Below are 9,764 nucleotides of genomic sequence, written 5' to 3'. Positions count from 1 at the left end.
GGGGGACACTGTGCCTCGAATTTCTATAGGGGGGGAACATTGTGCCTTGGAATTTCTGTAGGGGGGGAAGATTGTGCCTTGGAATTTCTGTAGGGGGGGACACTGTGCCTCGAATTTCTGTAGGGGGGAACACTGTGCCTTGGAATTTCTGTAGGGGGGGCACTGTGTCTCGGAATTTCTGTAGGGGGGGACATTATGCCTCTGAATTTCTGTGTGGGGGGGGGGCACTGTGACTCATAATTTCTGTGTGTGGGGGGGCACTGTGCCTCAGTATTTATGTGGGGGGGAACATTGTACCTCGGAATTTCTGTGGGGGGGACACTGTGACTCGGCGGCGAATTTTTGGCGAAACGAAATGGGTCAAATTCGCCCATCCCTAATCGTGGGTATGGTCTATAACATGGAGTGACTAACACTGGTTTCCATTATCGGCCCTCCACCATGTAGACCAGAAAAATTCCGGCCCTCTGTAGCAAAGAAGTTGGATAGCACAAGGACATTTCCAGCCCACACTGGCTGTGTAAGCTGGGCTATGGAATTGCTAAAAAGCTAATTGTTGGCTCAGTGACCCCCATCCTTCCGTCTCAGCACAGGGAGATAACTGGTAAGGAATTGGGCTTGAACTATTTCATAGCTGTCATTAGCCATTTTAATTTTTAACCCATGGAAATTTGATATTTATTTTAATATATGTGCGGAGGTTTTTATATATGAATCCACCACAGTGTCATCTTGCTATGAGTTCTGGTGGTATTTATAATTAAAATTGCTACCGTGCTATCTGTATATGAATTCTGGGGGTATTTTACATGAAATTGCCACTGCATTCATTCTGCTTAGTGTTTTATATTATAAATGAAATTGCATTAGTGATTTTTTTTTTTTTTTTAGAATAATGAGATTTATAGGAAGAGGTTTAGAGGAAGAGCTAAAATAGATATGCCTTGCTATCTATATATTCAAAGTGGGCATGGTCTTACTTCAGCCCCTAAGTTTGCTCACAGCCTTTACAGAGAGAGATGCAAAATTGAAACTTTGCCATCCTTCTGTAGTTCTGAGGTATTTGTATGTGAAATTGACACTTTACCACCCTTCTATAGTTCTGGGGTATTTGCATGTGAAATTGACACTTTGCTCTCATTCTATAGTTCTGGGGATATTATACATGAAATTCTCCCACTATTTTGTGCAGAGGGGGCCCTAAAAAATGTTTTGCAGGGGGGCCCTGGCATCTGAAGTTACGCCACTGAGCACACCCAATGTGCACGGTTGTTGTGTGTGAAAATAGCACTGACAGTAACTTAAATTCGCACTTTTGTAATTCAGTCGCAGAGTGTGCACATAAATATTCGTGATTTTTGACATATTTAAAAAGCTCTTATAGACATTCGCATTGTGAAAAAAAATTGCAATTCTGTTTGCACACTCTTATTTAGCTTTATAAATGTAACCATGCGCAGGGCAAATATATTCACTTTGCAACCAAATCTGCCCTGCGCGAAGTTTAGAAATGAGCCCCACTGTGTCATTCCACTTTTCTACACATAACATAATAACTTATGGACTTATTTATTTTGATTTTTTTGTAGGTGCGGATTACTTGGGTTGTTACGAACATCTGCTGTAAATTTCATGTCAATAGCTCCATTAGAAATATATCTACTGTGAAAACCACTGACGTGTTCAATACTTATTTTCCCTGCTGTATAAGCACATTCTGTTTAAAGTTACATTATTAAAACCATCCATCAATTATATTGGAAACTGGAAAGAGAAGCTATAGATACTCCAGGTATGTTATATGAGCAATGATAATGTACATTATAATGTATATTCCCCCCAATTATAAATCAGTGTGATTCAGCCACAGAGGGACTAATATGTAATATCCAAGGGATTATAAAGTGGCAGTTAATGTAAATTGCATATGCTCAGAGGGCTACTCTTAGCAACACTTGTAGAAAATCCTTACATTATATATAAGTTGTACAGAACTTTCCTGCTCTTGCTTATATAATTTGGTCTTATTTTTGCAGATAATACAGAAAATTTCTCAAAAGAGCAAACAAATTTTTTCATATTTCATTTTGAAATCTGACAGGGGGCTAGACATATTGTCAGTTTCCCAGCTGCCCCTGTCATGTGACTTGTGCCTGCACTTTAGGATGGAACTACTTTCTGGCAGGCTGTTATTTCTCCTACTCTTACTGAATCAGTCTCAGTGGGACTTGGCTTTTACTACTGAGTGTTGTTCTCAGATCTACCAGGGAGCTCTTATCTTGTGTTAGGGAGCTGCTATCTTGTTACCTCCCCATTGTTCTGTTATTAGTCTGCTGGGCGGGGGAGGGAGGGGTGATATCACTCCAGTTTGCAGTAAAGAGTGACTGAAGTTTATCAGAGCACAAGTCACATGACTGGGGCCGTTGGGAAACTGACAATATGTCTAGCCCCATGTCAGATTTCAAAATTAAATCTAAAAAAATCTGTTTGCTCTTTTGAAAAAGGGATTTCAGTGCATAATTCTGCTGGAGCAGCACTATTAACTGATTAATTTTGAAAAAAACATGTTTTCCCATGACAGTATCCATTTGACTTATGAATAATTGTCTTCATCCAGAATATTGATTTGTTAATGTTTTATCTTGTATAGGAATGTAGAAGCAGTTTAGATAATACCCAGAATGCTCCAAAATGCGTGAGATTTATTCTGGTTCAAGAAGCCAAGAAATCTGAAGGTAAAGTATTTCAGGAATTACTAACCCCCTATTGCCCAGTATTACTGTACAGAGGGTTAATATTTTGGGAGGTGGAACTAGATTAATGGGGAAAATGTATTAAAGTCCTGAAGGTAAAATCTAAAAAATATTTAGTTTTTTCCCTAGAAAACTCGAATTTTTCAAAATGTATTATCCCCTGATGCTGCAAAAAGCCCAATTTCAAAAATCCACCATCTTAGACTTGTCTAGGTTCTGTCAGTGGGAGAGGCACCTATACCAAAATTGAGAGATGTGGGAGAAAAAACGAAAAACTAGAGCAATTTGGGTTTTTGCTCGATTTTATAAAGTTTTTCCGCGATCCAATTAATTTGAAACAGATTTTTTTCGCCAGCGCTACGCAAATTCACTAAAATCCGAAGTTGCGTTCAGGGGAAGCATAAAGTTGCGAAGTTGCGCTAGCGTTAATTGGCCAAGCAAAGCAAAGTTACGCTAGCGATGCTTAATTTGCATACGGCGCAATATTGAAGTTACAAAGCATCACTACACAAGCCTGGGAAACCTTCAAAACAGCAAGTAAAATTTTTATTTTGCCCTACACATGTGCCCACTGTATAATATAAGTTGCCATGAGTTAGGAAATGTAGGGGGGAAGGAGGGGAGCCCCAAAAATTTTTTCAATCTTTTTCAGCCTATCACCCATAAAAAAAGAAAAATGCCAGCGTTTTTTGGGACTTAGAAAATGTTTTAACTTTTTTTGAAGCGATCCCTATCTACTCTATTGCACTTCGCCTGGTCTGAGGTGGCGAAGGAAGTCTGGCGTAAAGGTGGCCATACACGGATAGATCCGCTCGTTTGGCGATGTCGCCAAACGAGCGGATCTCCCTCCGATATGCCCACCTTGAGGTGGGCAATATCGGGCTGATCCGATCGTGGGCCCTAGGGCCCAACGATCGGATCCTAGCGTTCGCCAAACGGGCGGTCGGATCGCGGGACCGCATCAACGAACAGATGCGGCCGCGATCCGACGGGATTTTTAATCCCATCCGATCGAGATCTGGCCGACTTTCGGCCAGATCTCGATCGGGGAAGCCTGTCGGGGGCCCCCATACACGGGCCAATAAGCTGCCGACACGGTCTGTTGGCAGCTTTTATCGGCCCGTGTATGGCCACCTTTAAAGGTAGCGTTCAGAAAAATGCGCTCGTCAGTGAATTTGCGTAGTAACGTCCGTTGCGCAAATTCGCCAGGCATAAGGGTGCGAAGTAACACTAGCGAATTTACGCCAGCGTCCGTTAGTGAATCGGCGAATTAATGAAAATGCGCTATGCTGGCGAATTAACGGTAGCGTTAGGTGCTTCGTCCTTTAGTGAATTTGCCCCTTAGAGAGGTGGTTCACCTTCAAAGGGGATAATCTTTAAATGGAAACTTAAACTTTTAGTGTGATGTAGAGAGTGATATTCTGACAATTTGCAACTGGTTTTCATTTTTTGTGTTTTTTTTGTTATTTAGCTTTTTATTCAGCAGATCTCCAGTTTGCAATTTCAGTAATGTGGTTGCTAGGGTCCAAATGACCCATGTATTGAGGCTAAAATACAAATAGGAGAGGGCCAAATAGAAAATGAGTTATAACAAGTATCGGTAGCAATAACAATACATTTGTTGCCTTACAGAGCATTCGTTTTTTTTAGATGGGGTCAGTGACCCCCATTTCAAAGCTGGAAAGAAAAAGTCAAATCAGTTAATATAAAAAATAAATAATATAGACCACATGAAAAGTTGCTTAGAATTGGCCATTCTATATTAAAAGTTAATGTAAAGGTGAACCACCCCTTTAAGTTAACTTGTCATATCTTATAGAATGGCTAATGCTAAGCAACTTTTCAATTGGCCTTAATTTTTTAATAGTTTTCAAATTATTTTCCTTCTTCTGACAGCTTCCACACGGGGTCACTGACCCATCTAAAAAATAAATGCTTTGTAAGGCTACAAGTTGTTTTTACTACTTTGTAGAATATTTCTATTCATATTCCAGTTTCTTATTCTTATGAACAGAGGATAAAGTAATATATATAATTGGTATTTTTTCTTTAACAGACAATAGACTGGGATGCCCCGAGGAGGAAAGACATTAGGCCTCTATTCATCCCTCTCCGTGTGCCGTTCCTGCTGCTGAAGAAAATGTATCTCTTCGAAGCCAACCGATGTTATATTATACCGACCAACTCCACCCCGAGAACTTTTTAAAGAATTTTAATTGCCACCCCACATTTTGAGGAAGCCTGAATAAATTGATCAAAAATTGACATCTGTGAGTGTGTGTGGAACCAAGATGGAGGATCGACTTTCTACTGCTCAGCGTCTGTAGCAAACAGTTGAACAAGACAAGGGGACTGATAAATAATAACTTCTTGGTAAGCGACTATTTATGACTTTAAGGGGCAGATTTACCAAGGGTCGAATTTCGAAGTTAAAAAAACTTCGAAATTCGACCCTCGCATTAAAACCCTTCGACTTCGAATATTGAAGTCGAAGGATTTTTGGCGTATTCAATCGATCAAACAGAAATCGTTCCATCGAACGATTAAATAGTTTGAATCGAACGCTCAAAGGATTTCTATTCGATCAAAAAAAACCTTAGAAAAGTGCTGTGGAAGGTCCACTTCGGTAGCTTTGGGGGCCGATTCACCAAGGGTCGAATATCGAGGGTTAATTAACCCTCGATATTCGACTGGGAATTAAAATCCTTCGACTTCGAATATCGAAGTCGAAGGATTTTAGCGCAAATAGTTCGACCGTACGATCGAAGGAATAATCATTCGATCGAATGATTCTAAGGATTTTAATCCAACGAATGAAGGATTATCCTTCGACCAAAAAAATTTAGGCAAGCCTATAGGGACCTTCCCCGTAGGCTAACATTGAGTTCGGTAGGTTTTAGATGGCGAACTAGGGGGTCGAAGTTTTCTCTTAAAGAGACAGTACTTCGACTATCGAATGGTCGAATAGTCGAACGATTTTTAGTTCGAATCCTTCGATTCGAAGTCGTAGTTGAAAGTCGAAGTAGCCCATTCGATGGTCGAATTAGCCCAAAAAACAGTAGTTGTGCACGCGGGCGGGCGGGTTTTGGAGAGTGGAGTGTAGAATTATTTCTTCAACCGAGCTCCACTTAGCTCCCCTGTCCTTGGAGGGGGAAGACCCCAACTGTGGTCACCATTATTCAACAGAGGAGAACAATTGTTCACCTCCCAACATCTCTACTGAAGAACTGTATTGAGGAGCTTTCACACTCACGTGGAAGTACAGCAGCATAAACGAGAAAGGGATTTCCATCTCTTATCCTTAATGAGCCAGAAAATAACCCTTTGTTTACACTTTTTATTATTTATATTTTCATTCTTTTTTATGTAAAGTTCTTTCCTATTTATAAGTAGGAGTGATCTCTGGCCTATGTCAATACCATCTCCCATTCCCCATCTCACCAACTAGTGGACCATAATAGAGTCTCAGGGGCTCCTTGTCATGGTGTTTATAGAGCTAGCAGGAGGCTTGTTGGAAAAAAGGCAGGCAGGAGTTAAAGGAGAACTAAACCCTAAAAATGAATATGGCTAAAAATGGCATATTTTATATACTGAACTTGCACCAGCCTAAAGTTTCAGCTTGTCAATAGCAGCAATGATCCAGGACTTCAAACTTGTCACAGGGGGTCACCATCTTGGAAAGTGTCTGTGACACTCACATGCTCAGTGGGCTCTGAGCAGCTGTTGAGAAACTAAGCTTAGGGCTAGTCACTAATTATCCAGCAGAAAATGAGGTTGGTCTGTAATATAAGCTGATGCTACAGGTTTGCTGATTATTAAATTCTGATGCTAATTGCACTGGTTTCTGTGCTGCCATGTAGTAATTATCTGTATTAATTACTAATCAGCCTTATATTGTGACATTTCTATTCTATGTGTACTGTATATTGCGAGTGTGTCCCTAAGCTCAGTAAGTGACAGCAGCACAGAGCATGTGCAGTGAATCAGCAGAAAAGAAGATGGGGAGCTACTGGGGCATCTTTGGAGACATAGATCTATACTGCTGGGGTTGCCTTGGGCTGGTAGAGAAGCCCAAAATATAATGTACAACATTTCTAGCTACGTCTTTATTAAGGCTTTAGTTCTTAACTGCTGTATATCATGAGCTAAGGGGGCCCAAACCAACAGTTGGTCCTTAAACATTGGCCCTTGAACCAAAACAAAATGAAAAACTTTGCTCTAAGGGTCTTTTCTGTTTTTTGCTGCTTATCAGCTTGCAGCACCAGGCACAGAGGAGCAATGTCATAACAGATATTGCAGTAGAACTTCATTAAAAATAAATTGCAGAACAGATCAAACTGCAATATTTCCGGCCTTTGTCGATCTGATAACAGTTGATAAAAGGCCATGTGAGTGGAATACTTTACTGTGTGATCTGTGGTCTGTCCTTCATTTTTAATAAAGTCTGTATTTGGGAGTGGGGAAGCGATTGCTGTGAGTATCCAGTGTTAGATGTCCACTGAGGAACCTGCAGCCTTAGGGAACTGGATATGATTAGCCAACGGCTATCTAAGTAATTCCCAAATGTCTTTTGTTTGGTTGTTGCATTTCCCAGCACTCCCTGCAATACGTCCCTCAGCCAGTTCTCTATATCCAAGTACAAATATTATTTTCCTGATCTGAAATGTCCCCTAAGACAAGAGGCACAATTATATAACCACAACATGATAACGTTATATGGGATAAGATACATCTTATCCCATATAACGTTATCATGTTGTGGTTATATAATTGTGCCTCTTGTCTTAGGGGCACATTTACTTAGCTCGAGTGAAGGAATAGAATGAAAAATACTTCCGAAGTTTTTTTTGGCTACTTCGACCATCAAATTGGCTACTTCGACCTTTGACTTCGACTTCGAATCGAACGATTCGAACTAAAAATCATTAGACTATTCAACCATTCGATAGTCGAAGTACTGTCTCTTTAAAAAAAACTTCGACCACCTACTTCGCCACCTAAAACCTACCGAGCACCAATGTTAGCCTATGGGGACCTTCCCCATAAGCTTTCTAAGCTTTTTTTGATCAAAGGAAAATCCTTCAATCGATGGATTAAAATCCTTCGAATCGAACGATTTTTCCTTCGATGGTTCGATCGAACGAAATGCGGTAAATCCTTTGACTTCGATATTCGAAGTCGAAGGATTTAACTTCGATGGTCGAAAATCGAGGGTTAATCAACCCTCGATATTCGACCCATAGTAAATGTGCCCCTTATTGATGTGTGCGTTTATAAGAAAAATGGCTTACTGGCAACTGATTTATATGTTTAATCCACTGATAACTACACCCTGTGCCTTTATTCTTCATTGCACTCTAAGATTAAAGGGGTTGTTCGCCTTTAAATTAACTTTTAGTATGATTTAGAGGGGGTCATTTAGAAACTTTGCGCAAGGCAGATTGGTTCGCATAGTGAATATATTTGCCCTGCACATGGTTATATTTATAAAGCTGAATAAGAGGGTGCAAACAGAATTGCAATTTTTTTTCACAATGCGAATGTCTATAAGAGCTTTTTAAATATGTCAGAAATCACAAATTGCAAATAATTATATTCACACTCTGCGACTGAATTACGCCACAACTTTTTAGTGGCAGAGAAAATATTCACAAAACAGTTTCGCAAAGTGCGAATGTAAGTTACTGTCAAAGCTATTTTCGCGCACAACAACCTCGCACATTGGGTGCGCTTGCGCAGACTCGTGTCTCGCTTGCCCGCCATTTGCGATAATTTATTCACAATGCAAATTTGCAAAAACCCAAAAGACGGGCAGAGCAGTGCAATGTTTTAGCTTTCAGGAAAAAACATGGGCAATACAACCATTTGGGAAAAATTTATGCGCAAACTTTATAAATGACCCCCAGAGAGTGATATTCTGAGATAATTTGCAACTGGTTTTCATTTTTTATTATTCGTGTTTTAGAATTGTTTAGCTTTTTTATTCAGCAGCTCTCCAGTTTGCTATTTCATCAATCTGGTTGCTGGGATCAAAATTACCTTAGCAACCATGCATTGATTTTGAAGAGACTGGAAAATGAATAGGGGAGGGACTGAATAGAAAGATGAGTAATAAAAAACAATAGCATTACATTTGTAGCCTTACAGAGCATTTGCTTTTTAGATAGGGTCAGTTGAAAGTTGGAAAGAGTCAGAAGAATAAGGCAAATAAATCAAAAACTATACAAATGAAAGGCATTGGAAAAGTTGCTAAAAATTACCCATCCTATAACATTCTAACAGTTAGGGGCAAATTCACCAAGGGTCGAATATCGAGGGTTAATTAACCCTTGATATTCGACTGGGAATTAAAATCCTTCGACTTCGATATTCGGATTCGGATTTTAGCGCAAAAACTGCGATCGAACGATCAAAGGAATAATCGTTCGATTTGAACGATTAAATCCTTCGATTTGAACGATTCAAAGGATTTTAATCCAACGATCGAAGGATTATCCTTCGACCAAAAAAACTTAGGCAACATTGGGTTCAGTAGGTTTTAGATGGCGAACTAGGGGGTCGAAGTTTTTTCTTAAAGAGACAGTACTTCGACTATCGAATGGTCGAATAGTCGAACGATTTTTAGTTTGAATCGTTCGATTCGAAGTCGTAGTCGAAGGTCGAAGTAGCCCATTCGATGGTCGAAGTAGCCCAAAAAATACTTCGAAATTCGAAGTTTTCTTACTTCGAATCCTTCACTCGAAGTTAATGAATTGGCCCCAATATGTAAAGGCAAACCACTCCTTTAAGTTTGCAGGAGCAAAAAAGATGATATGTGAAGGAGAAATGCATAAGATGGGATGCAATGAAGAATAATTAGGGATAGAACATCTACTGGCACCCCAAAAAAGGGTACATACAGTGCCTTGCAAAAGTATTCACCCCCCTTTTTTTACCTATTTTGTTACATTCCAACCTGTAATTTTAATGTATCTTAATCTTATTTTATGTGATGGATCTGCACAAAATAGG

General features: G+C 39.8%; 1 long non-coding RNA gene across 1 annotated transcript; it reads left to right on the top strand.

The window, feature by feature from the left end:
• Positions 1-1,593: 1,593 nt before the first annotated feature.
• LOC108699575 lies at positions 1,594-5,018 on the top strand. The gene is made up of 3 exons (XR_001932817.2): positions 1,594-1,792; positions 2,651-2,735; positions 4,810-5,018. It is a non-coding gene; the product is annotated as an uncharacterized LOC108699575 (long non-coding RNA).
• Positions 5,019-9,764: the final 4,746 nt, after the last annotated feature.

Source organism: Xenopus laevis, chromosome 8L (assembly GCF_017654675.1).
Source record: "Xenopus laevis strain J_2021 chromosome 8L, Xenopus_laevis_v10.1, whole genome shotgun sequence".
Taxonomy (NCBI): Eukaryota; Metazoa; Chordata; class Amphibia; order Anura; family Pipidae; genus Xenopus; species Xenopus laevis.
The sequence above is the reverse complement of the archived record's forward strand: the minus strand, read 5'-3'. Positions and strand labels throughout refer to the sequence as shown.